Source organism: Ascaphus truei (genome assembly GCF_040206685.1).
Source record: "Ascaphus truei isolate aAscTru1 chromosome 12 unlocalized genomic scaffold, aAscTru1.hap1 SUPER_12_unloc_8, whole genome shotgun sequence".
Lineage (NCBI taxonomy): Eukaryota > Metazoa > Chordata > Amphibia > Anura > Ascaphidae > Ascaphus > Ascaphus truei.
This window is the reverse complement of record NW_027453844.1, coordinates 228,709-255,770: the sequence shown is the minus strand read 5'-3', so window position 1 is coordinate 255,770 and position 27,062 is coordinate 228,709.

Below are 27,062 nucleotides of genomic sequence, written 5' to 3'. Positions count from 1 at the left end.
TGCTACCAGTTTTTTTATGTTTGGTGCTTTCTTGTACACCATTTGGACTCTATCAGGGAGGGAGGTACCTATGATGGGATCATTCTTTAGAATAGACCAGTGTTTATTCAGTATGTTATTTATTTTATATGCATCTCTGTTGTATTGGGTAATGAAGGGTACTTTTAAATTGTCATCCCTATTAGCTTTTATCTTAGGGGTTAACATAGATTCTCTTGATACTTGTCTTGTTTTGTCTAGTGCATTATTTATAACACTGTGTTTGTAGTTGCGCTCTGAAAACTTTCTGGACAAAATAGCAGATTGTTCTTCATACACCTCATTATCTGTGCAATTTCTCTTAAGTCTACAGTATTGGCCATATGGAATATTGTTAATCCATTTATTTAAATGGCAACTGGACTTCAAGATGTAATTATTAGCATCTACTTCTTTAAAGAATTTTTTTGTTTTTATCACATTATTTTCTATATATATAGTTAAGTCCAGAAAGTTTACAGTGGTCTTACTGAAGGTGGAGGTAAATTTAAGATTTAAATCGTTGTTATTCAAATACACAAAAAAGGTGTCCAAATCCTCCAATGTACCCTTCCACACAAAGACAATATCATCAATGAACCTCCGCCATGTGACCAAATTTGCACCCAGACCCACCCAAGACCATATGAATAGATCTTCCCACATGGCCATGAGTAAGTTAGCATAGCTGGGTGCAAATTTGGTCCCCATGGCGGTTCCACATAATTGTAGAAAAAACTCGTCATCAAACCAGAAGAAATTCTTAGTTAAAACAAACTCAATACATCTGATGAGGAATTCTATCTGTACCCCTGGGAGTTTTCCCTCTTTTTCAAGGAACATTTGTACCGCCCTGCAGCCATCCCTGTGCTGTATGGATGTATACAGGGCTGTTACGTCGGTGGTCACCAATGTGTAGTTCTCCTGCCACTCTATGTTCCTGAGGGCCCTAATTGCATCACTGGTATCTTTTAGATAGGATTTTTGTTTTTTCACACTATCCTGTAGATAACTGTCAATAAATTCTGACAGGTTTGCCGTTAATGATCCAATCCCAGATATTATTGGTCTCCCTGGGGGGTGTGTAATATTTTTATGGATTTTTGGTAGGAAGTAGAAGACCGGGAATATTGGATCCTGCACATATAGGAACTGATATTCATGTTCCTCCAAAACTCCCAGTCTCCTACCATCCTCCAATAGGGCTTGAAGTTCCTTTTTATATGATGTTGTAGGGTTAGACTTCAATTTCTGATAGGTTATTCTATCGCCCAAATTTTTCTTTGATTCTTTCATATAATATTCATGATCCATAATTACAACACCCCCCCCCCCCCTTGTCTGCTGGCTTAATCACAATTGTTTTATCTGTTGTTAATCCTTCTAGCGCTATTTTTTCTTCTCTAGTTAAATTATTGTGCTGCCTATTTTTATTATTACATAGAGATTCTAGATCTTTTGTTACAAGTTGAAAAAATACCTCAAGATGATTCCCCTTAGCAAATTTGGGAAAGAATAGTGATTGAGGTTTAAATTTTGAATGAATAAAGTCTGGATTGTCAGCATTGGGATTTGTTAAATTGGTATTTTTATTTTTATTTACCCAATTGCTAGACTCTACATCCTTATTCATAAAGAACCTTTTCAGAGTTAATGTTCGCAGAAATTTGTGTGTATCAACATAAAGACCAAATTTATTTGGTCCAATGGTGGGAGCAAATGTGAGTCCCTTTTTAATCACTTTATTTTCACTATCTGATAACATCTTTTTACTTAGGTTAAAAATGTTTTTGGTATTTACTATATTTACTGTATTTTTCTTGCCTTTCCGTAATCTCCCCCCTCGTCTCCCTCTGACATGCGTCTTTTGTTTCTTTGGACAAGACCTGGTTTTGGAATTGTCAGGGGGTGGAATGGGTTCCTGGTTTCCCAAGAACTCATACACCCCCCTTGTGCCAAAAAAGAGGGAGAGGGTGACTCAGTTGATTGACCCATTTTTAATTTTTCCTTCCCAGAGGATTCTATGATATCCTTAATCTCCAAATGTTTAGTTTTCTCTTTAGATTTTCCCCCAGTAGATACCTGTTTAGTATCAATTTTCTTAACTAATACCTGTGGTAGGAAACCTGCATGGTTCTTAGGGTAATACTCTACAAATCTCCCTCTATATGAGGTGTCCATAGTGGAAGTAGTAATGGGATTTTTATCCCCTGGGGGATCAGGACTAGTGGGTGATTTTTTGCCATTTTTTGAACCTTTGTTCCAGGTTCTCTCTATTCCTTTGGCATAGTCGTCCTGATCCCTTCTAAATTTTTGTAATTTAATTTCAATTACTTCCTTTTTAAAATTATCAATATTTTTTTGTATTTTTTGGTCTCGCTCATTATAGTCCTTAATATTTTCAAGGGATCCTAGTTCTAGACGTAGGTCTTCTATTTCCTTATCCAATTTTTTTAAATGCTTTTCCTGTTGTGACATGATAATTTTTATTAAATTGAAAGAACATTCGTCTTGTGCACTATTCCATTTGGACAGAAAATCTTCGTCACTTAGATCCATGGACAGATTTTTTTGGACCCTCAGTCCTCTTGGTATTATTTTATATTCCACATATTTCTTTAGAAATAGTAGATCTATCCATTTTTTAGTATCCTTAATCATTGTGCGTTCTAATTTGATACAGGTAGCATTTATCTGCTCTTGGTCCTCTTTAAATGAAAGGTTAGCATCCTTAAAATATGTGTCTAAATTTAGATGTCTATTATTCCTATTTTGAAATATATTTGAACTTGCCATCAAGTCTAAGTGTGCAGTGCAATACAGAAATCTAAATTAAATAGGTGCAGCCTTGATAATATAGAGAAAGTGCATACAAAAGGAAACTTATCAAAATGTGGCGCTCTAAATAATCAGATATACCCAATAATAAAAGGAACAGTGATACTTATACAAATATATGATGCAGCTGTGACCCTGTTGAGGTTTGCTCAGTCAATCCTCATGTAGAATAGTAGCGATGAAATGTCCGGGAAGCGCAATATATGTAAAAAAGAATAAAATACAGTGGTGATAGTGCAATATTGTTAAGGTGAAATGGATAAACTCAAATACAGATGACACTGCTCTCAATATATACTCACAAACGTGTGAGATTATTCAGGCACATAAAGGTATCTTTTATGGTATAGTTGTTAGTCCCTCGATCATCAGGAGATACAGCAGTCAATGCAGCCCCATATAGATGTACTCCCAGGAACCTTAATAAAAGATACAACTGGACATAGTGCAGACTGTATGTATAATTTATAAAAGTAAGTATAACAAGTTTACACTCACATGGTTTCAAATAAATGTAAGCATTTGGATCTCAATGGATCTCTCCGGCCGGATGAATGGTATCTCAGCTCCCCCTCTCTCGTGGCGTGCGTTCCACCGGTGCGTTCCAAACACCGGAAGTGATGTCATCTGCCGCGTCCACTTCCTGGGGTTCCGGCCGTCTCAGGGATAGAGCGTCACTCTACGCGTTTCACCACATAGGTTTCATCAGGAGTGACAATCTATTGCTCAATGGGGATATATATACCCTAAACTGAGTTCTCATTGGCTGGTAATTCACCTGATTCTATTAGGATTAATCATATATGCTTGGGACTATAATGAGACTTAAACAGGACTCTCTTCATATTAAATGTAATATAGAGTCATCTACTAACAGTGTTCTAGTGTGAATCACATAAAGTTATTACAATTCATCATAAAATACACATCTTTTATACAATCAATTGAAAAATACATATATTTATTTTGTCCTCAGAACGCAATCAATGTTAAAAAATGTTTTAAAATCTTTAAAATTTTTTATATAAAATCAATTAAAAATCAATATCAAAATGCAAAAATTAATATCAAAATGCAAAAATTACTTAAAAAATATATATTGAGAACAGGTATTAGAAAGGGGATGTCCCTATTCTATAGGGAAGGATATAAAGTGCATAACATTATTTGGGTTTGGCAGAAAGCAGTTTCTAAAATGAAATCAAAAACAAAGTGTTAATTCATTAACAGTCACAGAAAAGGTTTTAAATCAAACTCTAGATTCAAACCGGACGGAGACATGGTTTTTAATTCGAACATCCAGAATGATTCTCTTTTAATTAATGCTGTGTGTCTATTTCCCCCTCTCCAATGGGACATAACTTGCTCTATAGCTTTGAATTTTAACCCTTTCGGGTCCGCGTTATGTACCATCAGAAAGTGGTTTGGAACACTATGGGTGGTCATTTTCCTTTTTATGTTCCCTATGTGTTCCAAAATGCGTGTTTTCAAGGGTCTTATAGTTTTCCCTATGTATTGTAAGCCACACTCGCATTCAATCATATAAATAACAAAATTGGATCTACAGTTTAAATGATGTTTTATATTGTATACCTTCTTAGTAACATTTGATTGAAAGGTATTTGTATTTTTACAACTGTAGTGGCAAGCCGTGCAAAATTTGCAATCAAAGAACCCTTTTGGTGGTTCTAACCACGTGGGTTTTTTTATAATTGGAGACCCCCTTAAAGCGCTGGGTGCTACCAGTTTTTTTATGTTTGGTGCTTTCTTGTACACCATTTGGACTCTATCAGGGAGGGAGGTACCTATGATGGGATCATTCTTTAGAATAGACCAGTGTTTATTCAGTATGTTATTTATTTTATATGCATCTCTGTTGTATTGGGTAATGAAGGGTACTTTTAAATTGTCATCCCTATTAGCTTTTATCTTAGGGGTTAACATAGATTCTCTTGATACTTGTCTTGTTTTGTCTAGTGCATTATTTATAACACTGTGTTTGTAGTTGCGCTCTGAAAACTTTCTGGACAAAATAGCAGATTGTTCTTCATACACCTCATTATCTGTGCAATTTCTCTTAAGTCTACAGTATTGGCCATATGGAATATTGTTAATCCATTTATTTAAATGGCAACTGGACTTCAAGATGTAATTATTAGCATCTACTTCTTTAAAGAATTTTTTTGTTTTTATCACATTATTTTCTATATATATAGTTAAGTCCAGAAAGTTTACAGTGGTCTTACTGAAGGTGGAGGTAAATTTAAGATTTAAATCGTTGTTATTCAAATACACAAAAAAGGTGTCCAAATCCTCCAATGTACCCTTCCACACAAAGACAATATCATCAATGAACCTCCGCCATGTGACCAAATTTGCACCCAGACCCACCCAAGACCATATGAATAGATCTTCCCACATGGCCATGAGTAAGTTAGCATAGCTGGGTGCAAATTTGGTCCCCATGGCGGTTCCACATAATTGTAGAAAAAACTCGTCATCAAACCAGAAGAAATTCTTAGTTAAAACAAACTCAATACATCTGATGAGGAATTCTATCTGTACCCCTGGGAGTTTTCCCTCTTTTTCAAGGAACATTTGTACCGCCCTGCAGCCATCCCTGTGCTGTATGGATGTATACAGGGCTGTTACGTCGGTGGTCACCAATGTGTAGTTCTCCTGCCACTCTATGTTCCTGAGGGCCCTAATTGCATCACTGGTATCTTTTAGATAGGATTTTTGTTTTTTCACACTATCCTGTAGATAACTGTCAATAAATTCTGACAGGTTTGCCGTTAATGATCCAATCCCAGATATTATTGGTCTCCCTGGGGGGTGTGTAATATTTTTATGGATTTTTGGTAGGAAGTAGAAGACCGGGAATATTGGATCCTGCACATATAGGAACTGATATTCATGTTCCTCCAAAACTCCCAGTCTCCTACCATCCTCCAATAGGGCTTGAAGTTCCTTTTTATATGATGTTGTAGGGTTAGACTTCAATTTCTGATAGGTTATTCTATCGCCCAAATTTTTCTTTGATTCTTTCATATAATATTCATGATCCATAATTACAACACCCCCCCCCCCCTTGTCTGCTGGCTTAATCACAATTGTTTTATCTGTTGTTAATCCTTCTAGCGCTATTTTTTCTTCTCTAGTTAAATTATTGTGCTGCCTATTTTTATTATTACATAGAGATTCTAGATCTTTTGTTACAAGTTGAAAAAATACCTCAAGATGATTCCCCTTAGCAAATTTGGGAAAGAATAGTGATTGAGGTTTAAATTTTGAATGAATAAAGTCTGGATTGTCAGCATTGGGATTTGTTAAATTGGTATTTTTATTTTTATTTACCCAATTGCTAGACTCTACATCCTTATTCATAAAGAACCTTTTCAGAGTTAATGTTCGCAGAAATTTGTGTGTATCAACATAAAGACCAAATTTATTTGGTCCAATGGTGGGAGCAAATGTGAGTCCCTTTTTAATCACTTTATTTTCACTATCTGATAACATCTTTTTACTTAGGTTAAAAATGTTTTTGGTATTTACTATATTTACTGTATTTTTCTTGCCTTTCCGTAATCTCCCCCCTCGTCTCCCTCTGACATGCGTCTTTTGTTTCTTTGGACAAGACCTGGTTTTGGAATTGTCAGGGGGTGGAATGGGTTCCTGGTTTCCCAAGAACTCATACACCCCCCTTGTGCCAAAAAAGAGGGAGAGGGTGACTCAGTTGATTGACCCATTTTTAATTTTTCCTTCCCAGAGGATTCTATGATATCCTTAATCTCCAAATGTTTAGTTTTCTCTTTAGATTTTCCCCCAGTAGATACCTGTTTAGTATCAATTTTCTTAACTAATACCTGTGGTAGGAAACCTGCATGGTTCTTAGGGTAATACTCTACAAATCTCCCTCTATATGAGGTGTCCATAGTGGAAGTAGTAATGGGATTTTTATCCCCTGGGGGATCAGGACTAGTGGGTGATTTTTTGCCATTTTTTGAACCTTTGTTCCAGGTTCTCTCTATTCCTTTGGCATAGTCGTCCTGATCCCTTCTAAATTTTTGTAATTTAATTTCAATTACTTCCTTTTTAAAATTATCAATATTTTTTTGTATTTTTTGGTCTCGCTCATTATAGTCCTTAATATTTTCAAGGGATCCTAGTTCTAGACGTAGGTCTTCTATTTCCTTATCCAATTTTTTTAAATGCTTTTCCTGTTGTGACATGATAATTTTTATTAAATTGAAAGAACATTCGTCTTGTGCACTATTCCATTTGGACAGAAAATCTTCGTCACTTAGATCCATGGACAGATTTTTTTGGACCCTCAGTCCTCTTGGTATTATTTTATATTCCACATATTTCTTTAGAAATAGTAGATCTATCCATTTTTTAGTATCCTTAATCATTGTGCGTTCTAATTTGATACAGGTAGCATTTATCTGCTCTTGGTCCTCTTTAAATGAAAGGTTAGCATCCTTAAAATATGTGTCTAAATTTAGATGTCTATTATTCCTATTTTGAAATATATTTGAACTTGCCATCAAGTCTAAGTGTGCAGTGCAATACAGAAATCTAAATTAAATAGGTGCAGCCTTGATAATATAGAGAAAGTGCATACAAAAGGAAACTTATCAAAATGTGGCGCTCTAAATAATCAGATATACCCAATAATAAAAGGAACAGTGATACTTATACAAATATATGATGCAGCTGTGACCCTGTTGAGGTTTGCTCAGTCAATCCTCATGTAGAATAGTAGCGATGAAATGTCCGGGAAGCGCAATATATGTAAAAAAGAATAAAATACAGTGGTGATAGTGCAATATTGTTAAGGTGAAATGGATAAACTCAAATACAGATGACACTGCTCTCAATATATACTCACAAACGTGTGAGATTATTCAGGCACATAAAGGTATCTTTTATGGTATAGTTGTTAGTCCCTCGATCATCAGGAGATACAGCAGTCAATGCAGCCCCATATAGATGTACTCCCAGGAACCTTAATCAAAGATACGACTGGACATAGTGCAGACTGTATGTATAATTTATAAAAGTAAGTATAACAAGTTTACACTCACATGGTTTCAAATAAATGTAAGCATTTGGATCTCAATGGATCTCTCCGGCCGGATGAATGGTATCTCAGCTCCCCCTCTCTCGTGGCGTGCGTTCCACCGGTGCGTTCCAAACACCGGAAGTGATGTCATCTGCCGCGTCCACTTCCTGGGGTTCCGGCCGTCTCAGGGATAGAGCATCACTCTACGCGTTTCACCACATAGGAAACCTATGAGTGACGCATTAAAGACGCGACCGGCTGAGAGACGCTGCCGGATGACGTCACACGCCAACGTGGACTAACCAGGAAGAGACGCGGTGATCCACCCCTGAGAACAACTGCTGTGAGCTCCGTGAAAGCGCGGGAAGGTTCCCCAACGCTGTGAACCGAGCTGAGCTGTATACTCTGCATCCAGATACCAGCATCTTGAGGGAGGACGTCCAATTCCCGGTGCCTGTATCCCTTTATGCCAGCCGAGTGGTAACATGTCCCTAACATGTCTTGCTATTAACCCTTCTTTTTGATGTACGTGCAATACTCACCTTTATCTTTTATAAAACTATTTAAATATACTACACTATGGTTTTTTTGCGCTGTTCTTTTTTTGTTCTACCTATTTTGCGTCACCCTGATCCCGGGCTCCCCTTTACCCTAGAGGTAGACGCATCCGACGTCGGTGCTGGCGCCATTCTCTCTCAGAGACAGTCCCCAAAGGCCAAACCTCATCCCTGTGGGTTCTTTTAAAAAAAAAAAAATATTCGGCAGAACGGAACTATGACGTCGGAAACAGAGAGTTCCTGGCTATTAAACTCGCCCTTCAGGAATGGAGACATCTTCTGGAGGGAACGGAGATCCCCATTTCGATCTTTACTGATCATAAAAACTTACTTTACATTGAGAGTGCACGTCGCCTTGGGGCGCGTCAGGATCGATGGTCTCTTTTTTTTTCGAGATTTAATTATCTCATATCTTACATTCCTGGTTCAAAGAATCAAAAGGCAGACGCACTCTCACGTCAATTCCTGTTTGAAGATAATTCCGAGATTATCTCCGAAACAATCTTACCCTCCAAATATATTGTTTTGGCCAATTCTTTTGATATCCTGGATCAGGTGATGGCAGCACAGTCTAATCTCCAGAGGGGCCTTAAGGTGCCGGTCGGCCGTCTGTATGCAGCTCCACGCTTCCTTAAGAAGATTCTTGAGTGGGGTCATTCTTGTAGGTCAGCCTGTCATCCAGGCATTAGCAGGACTTCTGACCTCATTGGTCGTACCTTTTGGTGGCCAACCATGTTGCAGGACATTTCAGTGTACGTAAAAACTTGTCCAATCTGCGCCCAGGTTAAGACCGCTCGTAAAAAGCCGTACGGCCTTCTACACCTTCTACAACCCCTCTCTATACCAGAACGCCCATAGAGTCATCTGTCCATGGACTTTGTGGTGGAACATCCAACCTCTAAAGGGATGAATACCATTTTGGTTGTCGTGGATCGTTTTTCCAAACAGGCCCATTTCATTCCTCTCAAAGGCCTTCCCAATTCCCCTACCCTGGCAGTCATTTTTGTTAAGGAAATATTCCGCATTCACGGAGTTCCTCTTTCCATCGTATCCGATCGAGGTACACAATTTGTCTCAAAATTTTGGCGAGCTTTCGCTCGCAGGATGGATATCACCCTCCATTTTTCGTCTGGTATCATCCCCAAACTAATGGGCAAACCGAGAGAACGAACCAAACTCTGGAGCAATACCTCCGATGCTTTATCGCAGACAGCCAGGACAATTGGGTAGATTTACTTCCGTGAGCAGAGTTCTCACATAACTCTTTAAAGAACAGCTCCACATTGAAATCCCCTTTTTTCATTAATTATGGTTTTCACCCGGGTCAGCTGCCCATCACCTCAGTTCCTTCCGGGGTTCCAGCGACCGATGACCAAATGAAGGATCTTCAGGAATCCTGGAAAAGGATCCAAGAGGCTTTGAGAAACGCAACCCATAGACTAAAGGCACAGGCAGATCGTCACCGTCGTCAGGCACCAGTCTTCAAACCAGGGGATAAGGTCTGGCTCTCCTCCAAGAACATTAGACTGAAGACTCCAAGCCACAAACTGGTCCAAGCCACAAACTGGCTCCCAGGTTCTTGGGTCCATTCTCAGTAGTAAAACGGATCAATCCTGTGACATATCGTCTGGAACTTCCCCCATCCATGAGGATACCCTCCGTGTTCCACGTGTCACTGCTGAAACCTGTGTCCCAGACTCCACGGTTCCATAGGACACCGATTGACCCTAGACCAGTCATAGATCAGGGGCAGGAAGAGTACGAAATCCAGTCTATTTTGGATTCCAGGAGGACGAGGGGTTCGGTACAATACCTGGTTCACTGGAAGGGCTTTGGCCGAGAGGAAAGATCTTGGGTACCCTACCATCAAATACATGCCCCCAGACTGCTGAGACTCTTTCACTCCAAATATCCGCAAAAGCCATATTGGAGTCGTCCTGAGGCCGCTCCTCAAGGGGGGGGGGTACTGTAAGGTCCGCTGTAAGGTCCAGGGGGACACCTCTCTCTAAAGGGGCTCCCCCCGTGACTTTACTCACCCCCGCTCCAGCTCTGCTTTCTTGCCGCCGCGGGCGGGATCTCTCTTCTCCGCTTCCCGCGGCGGCTACTGATCTCGCGCACGGCAGAGGACTTTTACGTCCTCCCTCAGGGGAAGTTCCCGCCCCCAGCTGAGGCCGCGCACGCCTCTCAGCTCAAAATAAACTTTCTAGGGAGGTGCTATCAGGGTGAAACTTAAGCGTATAGGAGGAGAGAGGAAAGAACCCTATATGATGCACTCAGCCCTACTAATGAAAATAATAAACTTTTATTTAATGATAGTTGAAAAATGCAAACATAACAAATATATTTAAAACCTAAAAAGTGTACTGTTCAGTTCTGATGTGCAATCACTCTAGATGACCAGGTAGTGTCATAGTTAGTGTGAAGCACAGTAGATTAGAGAAACTGTTGATTCTCACAATACTAGTATGAAAATGATTTAGTAGATGCACAATGAATATAACCCTGTCAGGGAAGTATATGTGTGCATGTGTGTATATGTATGTATGTGTGTGTGTGTGTGTGTGTGTGTGTGTGTGTGTGTGTGTGTGTGTGTGTGTGTGTGTGTGTATTTGTGTGTGTGCACAATGTAATACATTTGTGCACGGCTGCACACACTATATAACAGCCCCTAGGCCGTGCTTATAGTGCCTGCGACAGCGACACAACCTCGCACAAACACAAAAGCTTTGCCGCCGCCGCGTGCGCTTATAGTGGAAACTTGAAGCCGGCAAATTTGATTTTTCAAGGGCCGTCGTGTCACGTGACGGTCCTTCAACCAATTAAATGCCCGGAATCCTGCGCCGTCGCGGCGAAACATAACTTTCGCCGGTGGCGACGGGTGACGTCACCCGTCGTGTCGCCGTCACCATCGGCGGCGCTATAACTATAGGCAAAGCCTTAGACTTGTGTTATGGCTTTATAGTGATTCCATGTAACTTCATTCCCACGTGACTTCAATTTCGAAGCAGCACTGCCACCCTGTGGAGTAACTGTCAACTTCAGACATTTCTACTGGAGGATTTGTGTTTGCTGAACTTGTTTCCCCGGTCTGCATTTCTTCCACGTGTCACCTCATGCAGGGTAAATTAGAAATAAAAGCAAATTAATAAAACAGGGATATTTATTCAAAAAAATACTGATGAATGTAGTTGATCATACACATCTAAATATTACAAATGAATTACATTTACAGATATATAGATGCAGACACAATATAATTAAATACATGAAATAGATGGCACACAAATGTGTTCGTGTGAGTTGGGCAATACTAGGCAAAGCAAATGTGATCACTGTTTATTGAGATAAACTTCAAACCAATCACATTGTCGCGCGGGCTTTTTTTTTTTTATAAACAATAACGGCTATCACTGAACCAATCAGACTAAAGACTTTTTCAGCCAATCAAAATCAAGGAACGTCTTCCAGTGCAATTCACTTTCTCCCCACATGGGGTGTCTGTGGTTTCCACTCAGGTCCGCTCATACTGCATATAAGCAGCAGCTTTACCGCAATTACCTGATTCGCTTCCTGTTTTGACACTTTGCAGAATGACTGGTCGCGGCAAAGGAGGAAAAGGGCTCGGGAAAGGAGGCGCCAAGAGGCACAGGAAGGTTCTGCGTGACAACATCCAAGGCATTACCAAGCCTGCTATCCGCCGCCTGGCTCGCAGAGGAGGAGTGAAGCGCATCTCCGGTCTCATCTATGAAGAGACCCGTGGGGTGCTCAAGGTTTTCCTGGAGAATGTGATCCGGGACGCGGTCACCTACACCGAGCACGCTAAGAGGAAGACAGTCACCGCTATGGACGTGGTGTATGCTCTCAAGCGCCAGGGCCGCACTCTATGGATTCGGAGGCTAAACGGTGACACTTCTTACCAACTGATGATACGGAATTCACATTCATTTAACCCAAAGGCTCTTTTAAGGGCCACCCACATTCTCCTGTATAGAGCTCTGGTTACACCGCCATCTTATTCTTACCCGTTTTCATGTTGCTGTCTCTGACGGGACTCAATATTTCATATTGGAAACGGTTAGAGAAATACAATTCACTACAAAACCACCCACATTATGTTACAGCATTGTTTACAGCGCTTTATCTACGATTCTTTTATATAAACTTTGCTATACTCCCTTCATACTATTAACTGCTAATTCATAAAGCAAACTACAAATATTGGTCTCACTTTTTGATATAACTTCTCTGAATTAGAAGTGCCTGCACTTGACAGATTTAAATACGTGATTTTAATTGCTCGATCCATATACACATTTTTTTACATTACACATTGGTACAATCTGCAAAAGAAAATGTATCTGATAAATGCCTTATCTGTATTGATTTTAACCGCTATGAAAACAATTACATTTTTATAGACTTGCATAAAACAATGACAATGTTTGAGCATTCATTATTATTTTGCTGTCTTTTCTGCTCTTAAAACAGAATCCCCAATGCAAATGTTTCATAAAATAGTCACTCCTTTTATATTCCATTAAATAGTCCCATATATTGGGCATCATGTATCAGCTTTTGATGAGAAAAAAATGCAATCGGATTTTCTTTAGCACTTTCTGTGACTTTTATGATTCTTTGTCACAACTGTAAATCTCATACATATTGAACACGTTTTTTGGTTTTATGATCATAAATACAACCCCGCATTTCATGTGTAAAACACTCGGTTTGGGGATCTCGGAACAATTATACAGAGAAGGTAAAAAGGCGCCAAAGCTTTACTATCTGTCATTCAAACAAAGACCACACGGTGGCAGTATTGTTTTGGAAATGATCTTGATTCTGGAGACCTGGATTTTTCACAATGATCTGAATCAAAGGTTTCACCTCCAGATATTTGTGTTAAATACGTTTTGCGGATTCCCTTAAATATAATTAGTGAATTAAGTTGAAAATCAACAGGACTCTAGCATCACTTCTTAAATCGCACAAATATGTGTACTGATGTGGGGGCTGAAACTGCCAAAGATGCCACATTTCCCACACAATCTATACAGGGGAAAACGCAGCAGCACCAAAATAAAGGCAGCAAAACACACACACGTGTGTAACTCACATTAATAAGAAACACTTGGGGTCTTCCTTACTTTTGTGAACAATGTTTCTAAATCAATCTGTTCAATTAATTCAATGATCCTTTGTTTTTTTTTATTTCAGTCACACTTTATCTCAAAGATTATCACGGAGACCAGAACGTAACCCCGGGATCAAGGCACCAGAAAGGACAAAGCGGTTCAATAAAGAGAATTTATTCTGGCCGTATCCAGCACAGCACAAACTCACAAACCACTTACACTCCCCAAAACAGGGAATACAGGGGATTCTAGGTGCCAGGCGCCACTTCCAAGGCTCCCCAGGGTTTGCTCCCACTCCTGTGGGGTTTGAGACTGCAGAGCTTTCAAACCTGTTTGCTTTCTGAGACTCTGTCCCGCAGCACGGAACCGGTTTCACACCTCCCGCTGGATGAAGCTCCCAGCGACGTGTGAAGGTGTCTCTGGCGCAGCCTTGGGGCGCACCGCTTAGTTCCCTGCACGCTGGGATCACACTGACCCTGAGCGCTGCTGGGTTCCCCTTACATACAGTCCCCGCTGCTATAGGAAGTCGCTGCAGATGGAGCCGCAACCATCATGTGTGGATACTGCATGGGAGACAGGACGTGAGGTCACATCTGCATTGGCCAATCACGGCTGGGCGCGGGGTGTGTGAAAGTTAAAGGGCTTTTGGAGAAATATGAAGGTCCCTGTGGGAGCAGCGCCTGTCAGTGGGAGCGGCGCCTGTCAGTGGGAGCGGCGCCTGTCAGTGGGAGCGGCGCCTGTCAGTGGGAGCGGCGCCTGTCAGTGGGAGCAGCGCCTGTCATTGGGAGCAGCGCCTGTCAGTGAGAGCAGCGCCTGTCAGTGGGAGCGGCGCCTGTCAGTGGGAGCGGCGCCTGTCAGTGGGAGCGGCGCCTGTCAGTGGGAGCATCGCCTGTCAGTGGGAGCGGCGCCTGTCAGTGGGAGCAGCGCCTGTCAGTGGGAGCGGTGCCTGTCAGCGGGAGCAGCGCCTGTCAGTGGGAGCGGCGCCTGTCAGTGGGAGCCTGGCAGCGGCTTCCCGGCCATCAGGAATATCTCCCATGAGCATCGGCGATATCTCGGGATACAGCGCAATGCTGCACTTTTAGGGTGTTTGCCCGTCAGCCTGATCTCTTCCCCAGCCACTCTCCCTTTGTTCCTGCCCCTCTCCTCCCCCTCCACTCCAAGCAATAGCAGTTCTCCGGACATGTGGGCTGCTCAGTGGGATTCTCAGCCCAATGTACAGAGACCTTGGCTATGCTTTATATATGCACACACAGTGTATACTTTGGTACAGTTTACAACACGAGAGTAAACAATTACAGTTACAGGGTATGGAAGGGGTTGCATGGCACATTAAACTGGGGCAGCTCCAGGGTCTGGTGACCAGATGAGCCCCAGGAAAGGACAGGTAGGTGGGAGGGACGGGGTCCAGAATAATACAGGTTAAGCCTGGTCCCAGGGGTGTGTACTGAGGTCTGGGGAACTGTGATTGTTTCCACACACATCAGGCACTCTGATGGGTCACCACCCTATCTCCATGATTTGCTTTGGAGACAGGAATCTAGAAACGGGGTGGCAGATATCAATTCCACAGATCTTTTCTGGACTGGCATGGAGATGGACTAAATGGTATTCTCTGATGTCATGCCAGAGACACCCAAGACAAGGCTGTGTGCTTTTCTGAAGCAGAAGATTTAAACTTCCTGCTTGCAAATTGTTTTCAGCACTGCCGGAATTCCTGATCCTCTACAAGAGTGGAAGCTGCTCCGGGTAAGCCATTTCTGTGGCACTGGGCACCTAGGACTGCTAGGATTCCCCCTGTATTCCCTGGTTGGTGCGAGTATAGCTCTGTTAGGAGATTCTGTGCTGTGTCTGATGGCTACTGCTGAAATAAACACCTCTTTATTTGATCGCTGTGTCCTGTCTGGCACGTGATCCAGTGAAAGAGTCCTGGTCTGCTGTGGCAACTATTGTTAGTAAGCAATATGTAACGAGAACTATGCTCCCCTCCTTACTATCCGGCGTGACCTGTTTCATATATTGTTCTCATTCTTGCTCGCCCAATGCTCAAAACACATTGTTCCCTCCCTCAGTGCCTTGTTTTGATTGTCCACTTCTCAAGTGTTTCAAGATTTACCTAATTCTTGTTGTAATAGTTTGTGGGTTGCTCCCTTCCTCAGTGGTCCCACTCTGTATTGTTTCCCGCCTCTACTTCCATGGCATTCCTAATGCTTGGTTTCAAGTACTAAGCAATGTAGTGTCCCTCAATTATTCCTAATCTATTGTAGTGAGGAGATTGGCCCCTTCCCCTTTGTTTCCTAATCAGATTGTTCCCTTTCAAAGTGTTCATAATCCATTGTTCCCCAGTGATTTCCTAATTCATTGTTCCCATCCACAATGCTTCCAAATTCTGATTGTCCCCTTCCCAGTGCTCTCAAGATTTACACCTCCTCTCGCAAATACTAACACATGACTGTCCTTATTAAAATGATTCTCCCATGCCGCTCTCACCCCCAACCCCCCCTCCCCTACCCACCTTCCCCTCCTTCTCCCAATTCCGCACACACATCGGAAGACAAGGCTAAGGCCTAGCTGTCCAGAAATCTCATCTACCAGGCCTCCCCGGTGTAAGTAATTTCGGATGAAACCATAGAGTCTAAAGGGTCTCCACCCAGCCCGCCTTCACTGGAGACCGTTTTCGGACCCGCCCCCAAGGGTCTTAAACCCCACTAACCGGTCCTTTACTAAAGACCGGTTCAACACCTTTTAGACCCCATTAGGGTCGACTTTCTTTTCTTTTTCTAGCCGCTGTTACTGTCCCAGCGGCCCCTTACCCAACCCTCCCCCTCTGCCCATTTTGGCTGTTTCTCTCCAGCACTAGTCCAAGGACAACACACGCGGTACCCTCTGGGAGGTCATTATGTCTCACCAAAAAGCACTAAAAATTGTCTCCCTAAATGTGAAGGGCCTACACAACTATAGAAAGTGACGCCTGGCCCTCCAGGAGATAAAGAATACAGGGGGAGATGTTGTTTTCCTCCAGGAGACGCACTTCACGTCTCAAGAACCGCCTAAAATATTTCAACACGCGTTCCCATTGAGCTATTTCTCATCATTCAGCAGCAAACGCAGAGGGGTTGCCATTCTGATCCGTCAGGGCACCCCATTTAATTTAACAAAAATTCAGGCAGATCCAGAGGGGAGATTTATTGTGGTCTATGGCTCACTTTCAGGCACAACAATCGCCCTTTTTAACCTATATGCCCCGAACGAGAACCAGACAGAATTTCTGAAGAAGGTTCTGGAAAAAATTGACCCACAGTACCTATCCTCGCTACTTATTGCAGGTGATCTTAATATGGCTCTCAACCCAAAAGAAGACAAATCGAGCCACCCAGGACGACAACACTCCACTCAGTCGCAAAGACTGGGGAAAAAAATCAAGGACATTGTTGGGGACTTTTCTCTGGTGGACATTTGGAGAACACAACATCAGGGGCAAAGGGATTATACCTTTTACTCGGCTCCTCACCAGTCTTATTCCCGTATTGACTACTGAGGCCACCACAGACTCAGACATCGGCCCAATTACGTGGTCAGATCATGCCCCTATCACCATGACCCTATCCATTCCATTTGGGAAAATTATCTCATATAGCTGGAAACTAAACGATTCCTTACTGAACCACTCCGGGACAGTGCTGGAACTCAAAAAATCCCTCAGGGAATACTTTAGAATAAACAAAGGCTCTGTATCTTCACCAGCAAGCCTGTGGGAAGCCCATAAGGCGACAATCCGAGGAAATCTTATCTCGATTGCCTCCCACCGGAAAAAAACTAAACTCAAATTAACTAAAGAGCTTACAGACAAAATAATCAATTTAGAGCAGCAGCATAAAAATAACCCCTCCCGGAGAATTTACAAACAATTGACAACTGCTCGAAACGATTTAAGAATAACCCAATTGGAAAATGTAGAAAAAGCTCTTAGATGGACGGGTCAGAGGTACTATGATAAAGGGAACAAGGCCGATAGACTTCTCGCTAGTAAGTTACGTGGAATACAGAAAAAGTCACAAATAACGGCGATCAGGAATAACTCTGGTGAACTCCAATACAACAAAAAAAAAAATAGCAGAGGAATTCACCAAATTCTACACCAAATGATATAACTTAAGGACCCACTCTGCGAATTCTAGTATAACGAACTCGGCATTAGCCGCTGATTACTTATCCGATTGCAATCTTCCATCACTAACAGAGGAAGAAAATACTTATCTAAATGCAAAAATTACGCTGGACGAATTAGAAGTGGCCGTTAGGGCCTCAAAGATCTCCAAGGCGCCGGGCCCTGATGGTTTCACAAATGCATACTACAAGAAATTTTTCCCCATCTTGTCCAAACACCTATTAAGCTTGTTCAACTCATTCTTAGAAGGGAGTCCTATCCCATCCACAATGTCGTCCGCAAATCTGGCGATAATACTTAAAGAAGGGAAGGACCCCACCCAATGTGGCAGTTACAGACCAATCTCATTGTTGGACAACGACCTTAAACTATATAGTAAAATTTTGGCGAACAGACTTAACCCTATCCTCCCGAGACTAATACACAAGGACCAGGTCGGGTTTGTCCTGGGCCGACAGGCCTCAGACAATACACGTAAAATAATTAACTTAGTAAACCATGCCCACCTTTCAGGCTCAAAGGCGATGCTATTAAGCCTAGACGCAGAGAAGGCATTTGACAGGATTGACTGGCTATTTCTAGACCAAACACTGATAAAATTTGGTTTCGGAGACTCGTTCTTAAAGGGTGTTCAAGCACTTTATCAGAACCCTTCTGCCTCAGTACGACTCTCGGGCGGAGGCCTTGAACGATTCCAAATCAAAAATGGTACCCGACAAGGATGCCCCCTATCCCCCCTCCTCTTCGCCCTCACGATTGAACCACTGGCGTCTAAAATAAGACAAAACCTGAACATCCAGGGAATCCCTATCGATAAAGCGCAATACAAAATTTCCCTATTCGCTGATGACATCATTCTTACTTTGACTAAACCCCTAACTTTCCTCCTCCCTAACCTTCAGAAGGAACTGACGGAGTTTGGTAAAGTATCAGGATACAAAATAAACAGCGACAAATCAGAGGCTCTAAATCTTAGTCTCCCAGATCCCGAAGTCAAACTCCTCAAAACTAACTTTAACTACAGTACAGATGGTGCCCTTCATACATTAAATATCTGGGAATTAATGTGTCAAGGCACTACCGGGATTTATACCGGGATAACTACCCGAAGTTATGGGACAAGATCAAAAAGGATCTAGATCAGTGGGAAGGTTACCTGATATCGTGGTTCGGTAGAATGATATCTACTAAGATGAATATACTCCCAAGAATGTTATACCTTTTCCAAACACTCCCGACCCACGTTCCGGGCGCTGATCTAAAACATATTCAGAACAGATTGTTCCACTTCATTTGGCAGGGCAAGAAACCCAGAGTCGCCAGATCGGTCCTGCTGGCAGCAAGCTCTAGGGGAGGACTGGGAGTACCAGACCTACACAGATTTTACTTAGCTGCACAGCTCAAGCAGGTAGTAATGTGGAACTCGGACCCGACCCGTTGTAGTTGGGTAGAGATAGAGACTCGATGTGCCAAAATGCCTTCTCTGCAAGCCTGCCTCTGGAGCCTGGACAGAGGAGAGGGGCATACACACAATCTTAAACTACAGGCCTCATGTTTCACGTGGGACGTCTGGATAAGATGTAAATACAAATATGGCCTTACCACCAAAAGTTCCCAATTGACCCCCATCTTTAACAATCCGAAGTTCCCCCCGGGATGTGGATCTAAACTGTTCGATCAATTCAACACATGGGGTATAGAGGCGATTGCGGACCTACTGAGCCTAGGGAGGCTTCTGAGCTACCAAGAATTGAGGACCAAATATAAAATTAGAGAATTGGACACATTTAAATACCTCCAAATCAGAAACTTTATTAGAACAACATGCCCTCTCCCAGAATACCACACTCTCACGACGTTTGAACAACTTTGCGAGACAAAGACCCACCAGAAAGGTCTAATCTCGGACATATATGGTGCTCTAGAGCGCTCCTCGACCCCCAAAGAGCATGATTATATGCTCAAATTGGCAGCAGACCTGAATATAAATATAGACAGAGAGACTTGGGAAGAAATCTGGCAGGCAGCCTCAGAGACCTCCCTATGCACTACAATAAAGGAAAACATTTATAAAATTATGTTTGGCTGGTATCTTACCCGAGCACGATTAAACCAGATCTACCCTCTGGCATCAGACCTATGTTGGAGAGGCTGTGGTCATAGAGGGGACATGGCCCACATCTGGGGGACCTGTCCAGAAATTGTGAAGTACTGGGCTAAGGTCCAAATTTTGATAAAAGTGGTCACTGACCTGGAATTACCTATCGAACCACTGACCTACCAGTTGGCCGCACCAATGACTGACATAGTCCGGCCAACCAGGAAATTAATATCCTTCATTCTTACCGCGGCAAGATGCTGTATTGCGGCCTCCTGGAGGAAAACAACCACGCCGGCACTGGGAACGATCAAAAAAAGAGTCGGCGAGGTGATGATCATGGAAAGGCTTACCGCTATCGTGAGACAAAAACTCCCCGCCTACGAGGATATCTGGGAACCGTGGATTTCCTGCAATAGGGTCAGACAACCAGCTCAAATGAGACAGAGGTCTACCCCCTCCCCAGAAGTGAACTAAAACTACCTGCGAGACCACATCCCCAACAGCCAGATGGGTCTCCCAACCCCCTCCGACCCTACGTGAGATTGGCCCTAAAAAGCATAGATTGTGGAGGCCGTGCAGAATGTGCAGCAGCAGACCTAGCAGCAGCCGTCAACAATGCAGAAGTGGATCTGGAGGGACATGGAATCGCAGCCATCGGGCTGGAATCCAATGATGTCCGCCAACAATATTTGTGCCCGGTTACCATAGGCCATCTCCGGGTGGCCGGCCTGATGGACACCGGTGTTACGGTAATCTGGTACAACCTGATATGGTCAGCCCAGAGAAACTTCTCCAAGGCACGGGGATGCCGGTGAGAATGCTGGACAGAGCCCCCAAGTTATTGCAAGTTGCCCGGGTGTTACTTGATCAGGGCACTAGTAGAGGAGTCTGGGATGTCACAGTGTAAACCGGCTTGGACAGAAACATCCTGCTGGGCAATGACTTGGGGCACTTTATTTGCTCCTACTCTGAGGAGAAGGCACCAGTGGCTGCGGTCACCCCGAGCAAAAGTCAGGCAGTTGCCCAGGTGGAAGTGCCTTTGGCATTGCCGCACACCACCCCAATTATCTCTCCCCAGCTTTTGGAGCCAAAGAGAGCTGAAGTCCCGGTGGACACCAAGCAGGTAAGCCAGAACAAGCCAGACATTTGTCCCGAACCCTGTCCCAACATTTCCTCTGACTGTTTGACAGGGCCAACCTACCAGGACTGAGCTAGGAGTTCATGGACATTGTGTGATCGGACCCCAAACTGGAGGGCATGATACTTCAGGCGACCGAGTCTGACTCCAAGGGTGTGTCCCATCGGTTCCTTTGGCACCACAGTGTCTCATAACAGGAATCCAAGAGTGCTCTGGTCAGATCAGGGACATTAAGGCGACAGATAGTTGTTACTCATGAGTATAGGGCACAGTTGATGCAGATATCCCATGTGATCCTGCTGGTAGGGGCATCAGATAGTCACTCATACTAGAGCCCGGCTACTACAGACTTTCTACTCACCGGCGTCATGACAGGAGGTATTGGTGTTCTGCCATAACTGTAATCCCTTCCACCTAGTGGGCAAGTCGAGTGACCACACAAAAGCTCCCCTGAGACCGCTACCGGTGATCGGTGAGTCCTTCCAGCGTGTAGCTGTAAATATAGTGGATCCGCACATGATCCCAGTTGCTCTGTCCTTGATTGAAGCACATCAATTAGCAGAGTCTTTGATTGAGATATTCACTAGGGTAGGTTTCCCAAGTGAGATCCTGGCTGATCCGGGGGCACAGTGCATGTCCGAACTGCTCCAATGTCTCTTGGCTATGTGCGAGGTCAAATATCTCTGTACAACCCCCTACCATCCCCAAACGAATGGATTATGTGAGCGGTTCAATGGGACCTTAATGTCAATGTTGCAAGCATTTGTGGAAGCTGAAAGGGTGAGACTGACAAGCTCACTTACATCACCTGCTATTCGCGTATCTAGAGGTGCCAAAGGAGTTTACCATCCGTTCCCCCTTCAAGCTCCTCTATGGGTGCCATGTCCGTGGACCACTCAATCTGTTTCATAAGGGCTGGGAGGGGGAGATACTGATGCTTTGGTGCTACATTACGTGGTGGGGCTCAGGGACCAGATAGAGGAACACATGGGGTTGGCACAGGCTAAACTTGAGGCAGCTCAGATCAGGCAATAGCGCTGGTATGATAGGAGTTTCCGTAGTAGAGAATTAATCCCAGGGCAGCAGGTGCTTGTTCTGAAGCCCACTTGGCAGAACAAGCTACTTGCCGCCTGGGCGGGCCCGTACACGGTTCACCGGCGGGTGCATGAGTGTAATTATGTGGTAAACCAGGATCCAGAGGCAGGTAGGCACATAACATACCATATCAATATGCTAAAGGAGTATCACAAGAGCGGGCCGGAGGTGTTTGCTATTTGTAGCCCGCTGCTGGGGGATCCGGCAAGCCAGGCTCTGCCCGATCTCCTGGGAGAAACCCGGCAGGGAGGCTTAGTGGAGCAGGTGGAGATGGGTCCCCAACTCGCGGTTCCCAAGCTGGTGCAAGAGATGCTAGAGCAGTACCAGGTCATGTTTACAGATAATCAGGGCATTACCCATCTAACCGATCACCCGGTATACACCGGGGATCATTGGCCACTCCTCAAGAAGCGTAATGGATCTCTGCGGAGGTAAAGTGGAGCATTAAGGGGGAGGTTGAGGAGATGATGGCATTAGGGGTAATTTCTCGTACTCAGTGTCCTTGGGCTTCACCGGTATTCGTGGTGCCAAGGAGGGTGGGACCACTTGGTTCTGTGTAAAATAACGTCAGCTTAATACTCAGACCGTGGCAAATGCCTATCCTTTGTCCCACATGGATGAGCTCTTAAATGAGCTCATCGGGGCCAGGTATCTGGCCACCATGAATCTGTACAGATTCCATTGACCCAGCAGGCGTAGGAAAGGTCGGCTTTCAACATCCTTGGCTTGTAAGAATTTTTGGTCATGTCATTTGTGATGAAGAAAACGCTGGCCACGTTCTAGCGCCTTGTCAACCGGTTGCTGGAAGGGATTAAGGGCTATGTTATTGCTTATCTGGACGACTTAGCCATTTGTATTAATGACTGGTACACTCATCTGGTTAATGTAGCAGCAGTCCTAGATACTGCACCGACACACTTTATTGGAGCAAATGCCCGATTTGTACCTGGCAGATACTTGGAATCCGCCGCTGCTCACCTCTTGCATGCTGCGTTGCGTTTGCCTTCCCAGCCACGGTTCATGCCTGGCTGACGGGGGATCTGATCTGTTAAATGATAACCAGAAGAATTTACTAGGCGGCAATGTTTCGTTTGTCCACCAGATGGCATAAACTCATGATAACCAGAAGAATTTACTAGGCGGCAATGTTTCGTTTGTCCACCAGATGGCATAAACTCATGACTTAAGTAATGTGTGGACTTTGCAAGTTGTTTCGTTTACTATACCAAAAAAGATACTTTATCCCAGTACAGTATGCTACAGTATTGTAACTTGTCCTTGAGACTGAAGGAAGAGTTGCAAAAAATGTATCAATTTAGGCTTTACATACAGTACTGTATTAAATAAAGACAAAGATCATTTTCGCTTACACTATTCTACAGAGACATGAGTGTTCAAGTGGAGCCCGCTTTCCAAAAACCTGACAGAAGTTATGCTTATTTGATATGGGCCGCTATTAATGCAACAGAGGATAAGATGGCAACAGTTGTTCAAATTTATCAGTATTTTATCGAAAATTATGACTTTTACAGATTTTCGCCAACTCTTCATTTGTGGAAGCTCGCAATAAGGAAAAGGTTATGTAGTGACCCCTGTTTTCACCGTATTGAGCCCCAATTTGTTGGAGGGTATTGGTGTGTGGCACCGGGTTTTTCCCGTATCTATGATAATGGAGGCGGCAAAAGGCGAAGGGTCGTGTTAAAACAAAATAAGAAGCGACAGTCCCTTCCAAGCAATGCGCCAGAACCAGAACCAGAACCAACAGCAGCACCAGCTTATCATGATGCCCTCGCCATCGGTGACAACCCTGAGATGGATTTCGCAGCCAGTTTTGATGAAGCTTGCATGTACCTAAGCGATTTCCCGCTGACTACAGGTGGGCTAGTCCCTCTGCAAACTATCGACGTGGGTGATGATGAAAGCTGGACTGGAAGTGGGCCGGCGCCGGCGCAAGCTGAATGGGAAATTCAGTAATACAGTATGGTGAGTACTATTATTTTGGTGGGGCTGGCTGGGTACTTCTTTAGGGGGCTGACCATTACTGTACATTAAAACTTTTCATTTTGTTTTTCCTCAGAAAAGAAAACGGCTAATGGGGGGATTTCGATGGATAATATTGTGCTGTACAGTACAGTATGCTGATGTTTTCCAGCCGAACAGTATACTGTGTAATAAACCCGAATAAATAAAACTATGCATTTATTCTACAGTACATGTTCAGTAAATTACTGCACATACTGTACTGGGGGCGAGATGGTGTTTGCAGCAGAGAGAGATTTAATAATATTGTACAGTGAGCAGGGGGTTCCCTGAGCCAGAAATTAATGCTCAGGGAACCCCCCCCCTGCTCCTGATCAATATTATTAAAAAAATACACACAGCAGCCGCCAAAAAATAAATAAATAAATGACAATAAATACATTTGAAATACATTTTTATTGATAGTGTAGATGTGCAGGGGGTCTCCGGAGCTGAACCGCGTTGGTTTTAGGTCTGGGGACCCCATGCCCCCCGAGATACAGGCCCCTTTAGGGGGTGCCGGTATCCCTCTGCGTTTAAAGGTCCCGATCACGTGACCGCGGCCTGTAAACCAAGCAGAGCAGAGGGATACCGGCACCCCCTAAAGGGGCCTGTATCTCGGGGGGCACGGGGTCCCCAGACCTGAAACCTGTGCGCTTCTGCTCTGGAGACCCTCTGCACATGTACACTATCAATAAAACACATACAATATACAGTATAAATAAACACTCGTTCTTTACCTTAGCGTCTATGCGCTATGGTAAAGAAGCATTATTTTAATAATATTGTAAAGTGAGCAGGGGGTTCCCTGAGCCAGAAATTAATGCTTAGGGAACCCCCCCCCCCCCTGCTCCTGATCAATATTATTAAAAATACGGAAAATGCTGCGTCATTACCATAGCGGATAGCCGCTAAGGCAATGAAGGGGTTAACCCACCGTGCCCGCTTTATTGTGTGTAGTGGGGATGGGTGAGGGGGGTATTTGGCCCTTGGAGTGAGTTTAGGACTTGCGGGAGGGGGGGGGGGTTGCGGGTGCACTTAACCCCTTTCACGACCGTAGCAGTTAATACCGCTACGGTCATGAAGGGGTTAAGCCCTCCCGCTACCCCCCCCCCCCGCAAGCCCTCCCCAACCATCGTTGGGGCGAATACCCCATTCACCCACCCTCCCGCAACCCACAACAATAAAATACACACAGCAGCCGCCAAAAAATAAATAAATAAATGACAATAAATACATTTGAAATACATTTTTATTGATAGTGTAGATGTGCAGGGGGTCTCCGGAGCTGAACCGCGTTGGTTTTAGGTCTGGGGACCCCGTGCCCCCCGAGATACAGGCCCCTTTAGGGGGTGCCGGTATCCCTCTGCGTTTAAAGGTCCCGATCACGTGACCGCGGCCTGTAAACCAAGCAGAGCAGAGGGATACCGGCACCCCCTAAAGGGGCCTGTATCTCGGGGGGCACGGGGTCCCCAGACCTGAAACCTGTGCGCTTCTGCTCTGGAGACCCTCTGCACATGTACACTATCAATAAAACACATACAATATACAGTATAAATAAACACTCGTTCTTTACCTTAGCGTCTATGCGCTATGGTAAAGAAGCATTATTTTAATAATATTGTAAAGTGAGCAGGGGGTTCCCTGAGCCAGAAATTAATGCTTAGGGAACCCCCCCCCCTGCTCCTGATCAATATTATTAAAAATACGGAAAATGCTGCGTCATTACCATAGCGGATAGCCGCTAAGGCAATGAAGGGGTTAACCCACCGTGCCCGCTTTATTGTGTGTAGTGGGGATGGGTGAGGGGGGTATTTGGCCCTTGGAGTGAGTTTAGGACTTGCGGGAGGGGGGGGGGTTGCGGGTGCACTTAACCCCTTCACGACCGTAGCAGTTAATACCGCTACGGTCATGAAGGGGTTAAGCCCTCCCGCTACCCCACCCCCCCCCCGCAAGCCCTCCCCAACCATCGTTGGGGCGAATACCCCATTCACCCACCCTCCCGCAACAATAAAATACACACAGCAGCCGCCAAAAAAATAAATAAATAAATGACAATAAATACATTTGAAATACATTTTTATTGATAGTGTACATGTGCAGGGGGTCTCCGGAGCTGAAGCGCACAGGTTTTAGGTCTGGGGACCCCGTGCCCCCCGAGATACAGGCCGCTTTAGGGGGTGCCGGTATCCCTCTGCGTTTAAAGGTCCCGATCACGTGATCGCGGCCTGTAAACCAAGCAGAGCAGAGGGATACCGGCACCCCCTAAAGGGGCCTGTATCTCGGGGGGCACGGGGTCCCCAGACCTGAAACCTGTGCGCTTCAGCTCCGGAGACCCCCTGCACATGTACACTATCAATAAAAATGTATTTCAAATGTATTTATTGTCATTTATTTATTTATTTATTTATTTAGATTTATTTATTAATTGTGCTGCTGCTGCTGCTGCTGCAAGTCGTAAACTCACACCAAGGGCCAATAAAAAAAATTCACGCACAGCAGCCCCACAATTAATAAATTAATCTAAATAAATAAATAAATAAATAAATAAAATCTATGTAAAACCCCCTCCCCCTATTCTCGCTTTTAAAACGCCCTGCCTTCTCTCTAATCTATGTAAAACCCCCTCCCCCTATCCCCCTATTGTGTGTGTGCGTTAAGCTTCCCTGCAAGCTATGTAAAAAAACCTCCCCCTATTGTGTGTGTGTGTTAAATCTGCCTGGCCTGTGTTTCTGAGTGCTGAGTGCTCTGCGTTTAAAGGTCCCGATCACGTGATCGCGGCCTGTAAACCAAGCAGAGCAGAGGGATACCGGCACCCCCTAAAGGGGCCTGTATCTTGGGGGGCACGGGGTCCCCAGACCTGAAACCTGTGCGCTTCAGCTCCGGAGACCCCCTGCACATGTACACTATCAATAAAAATGTATTTCA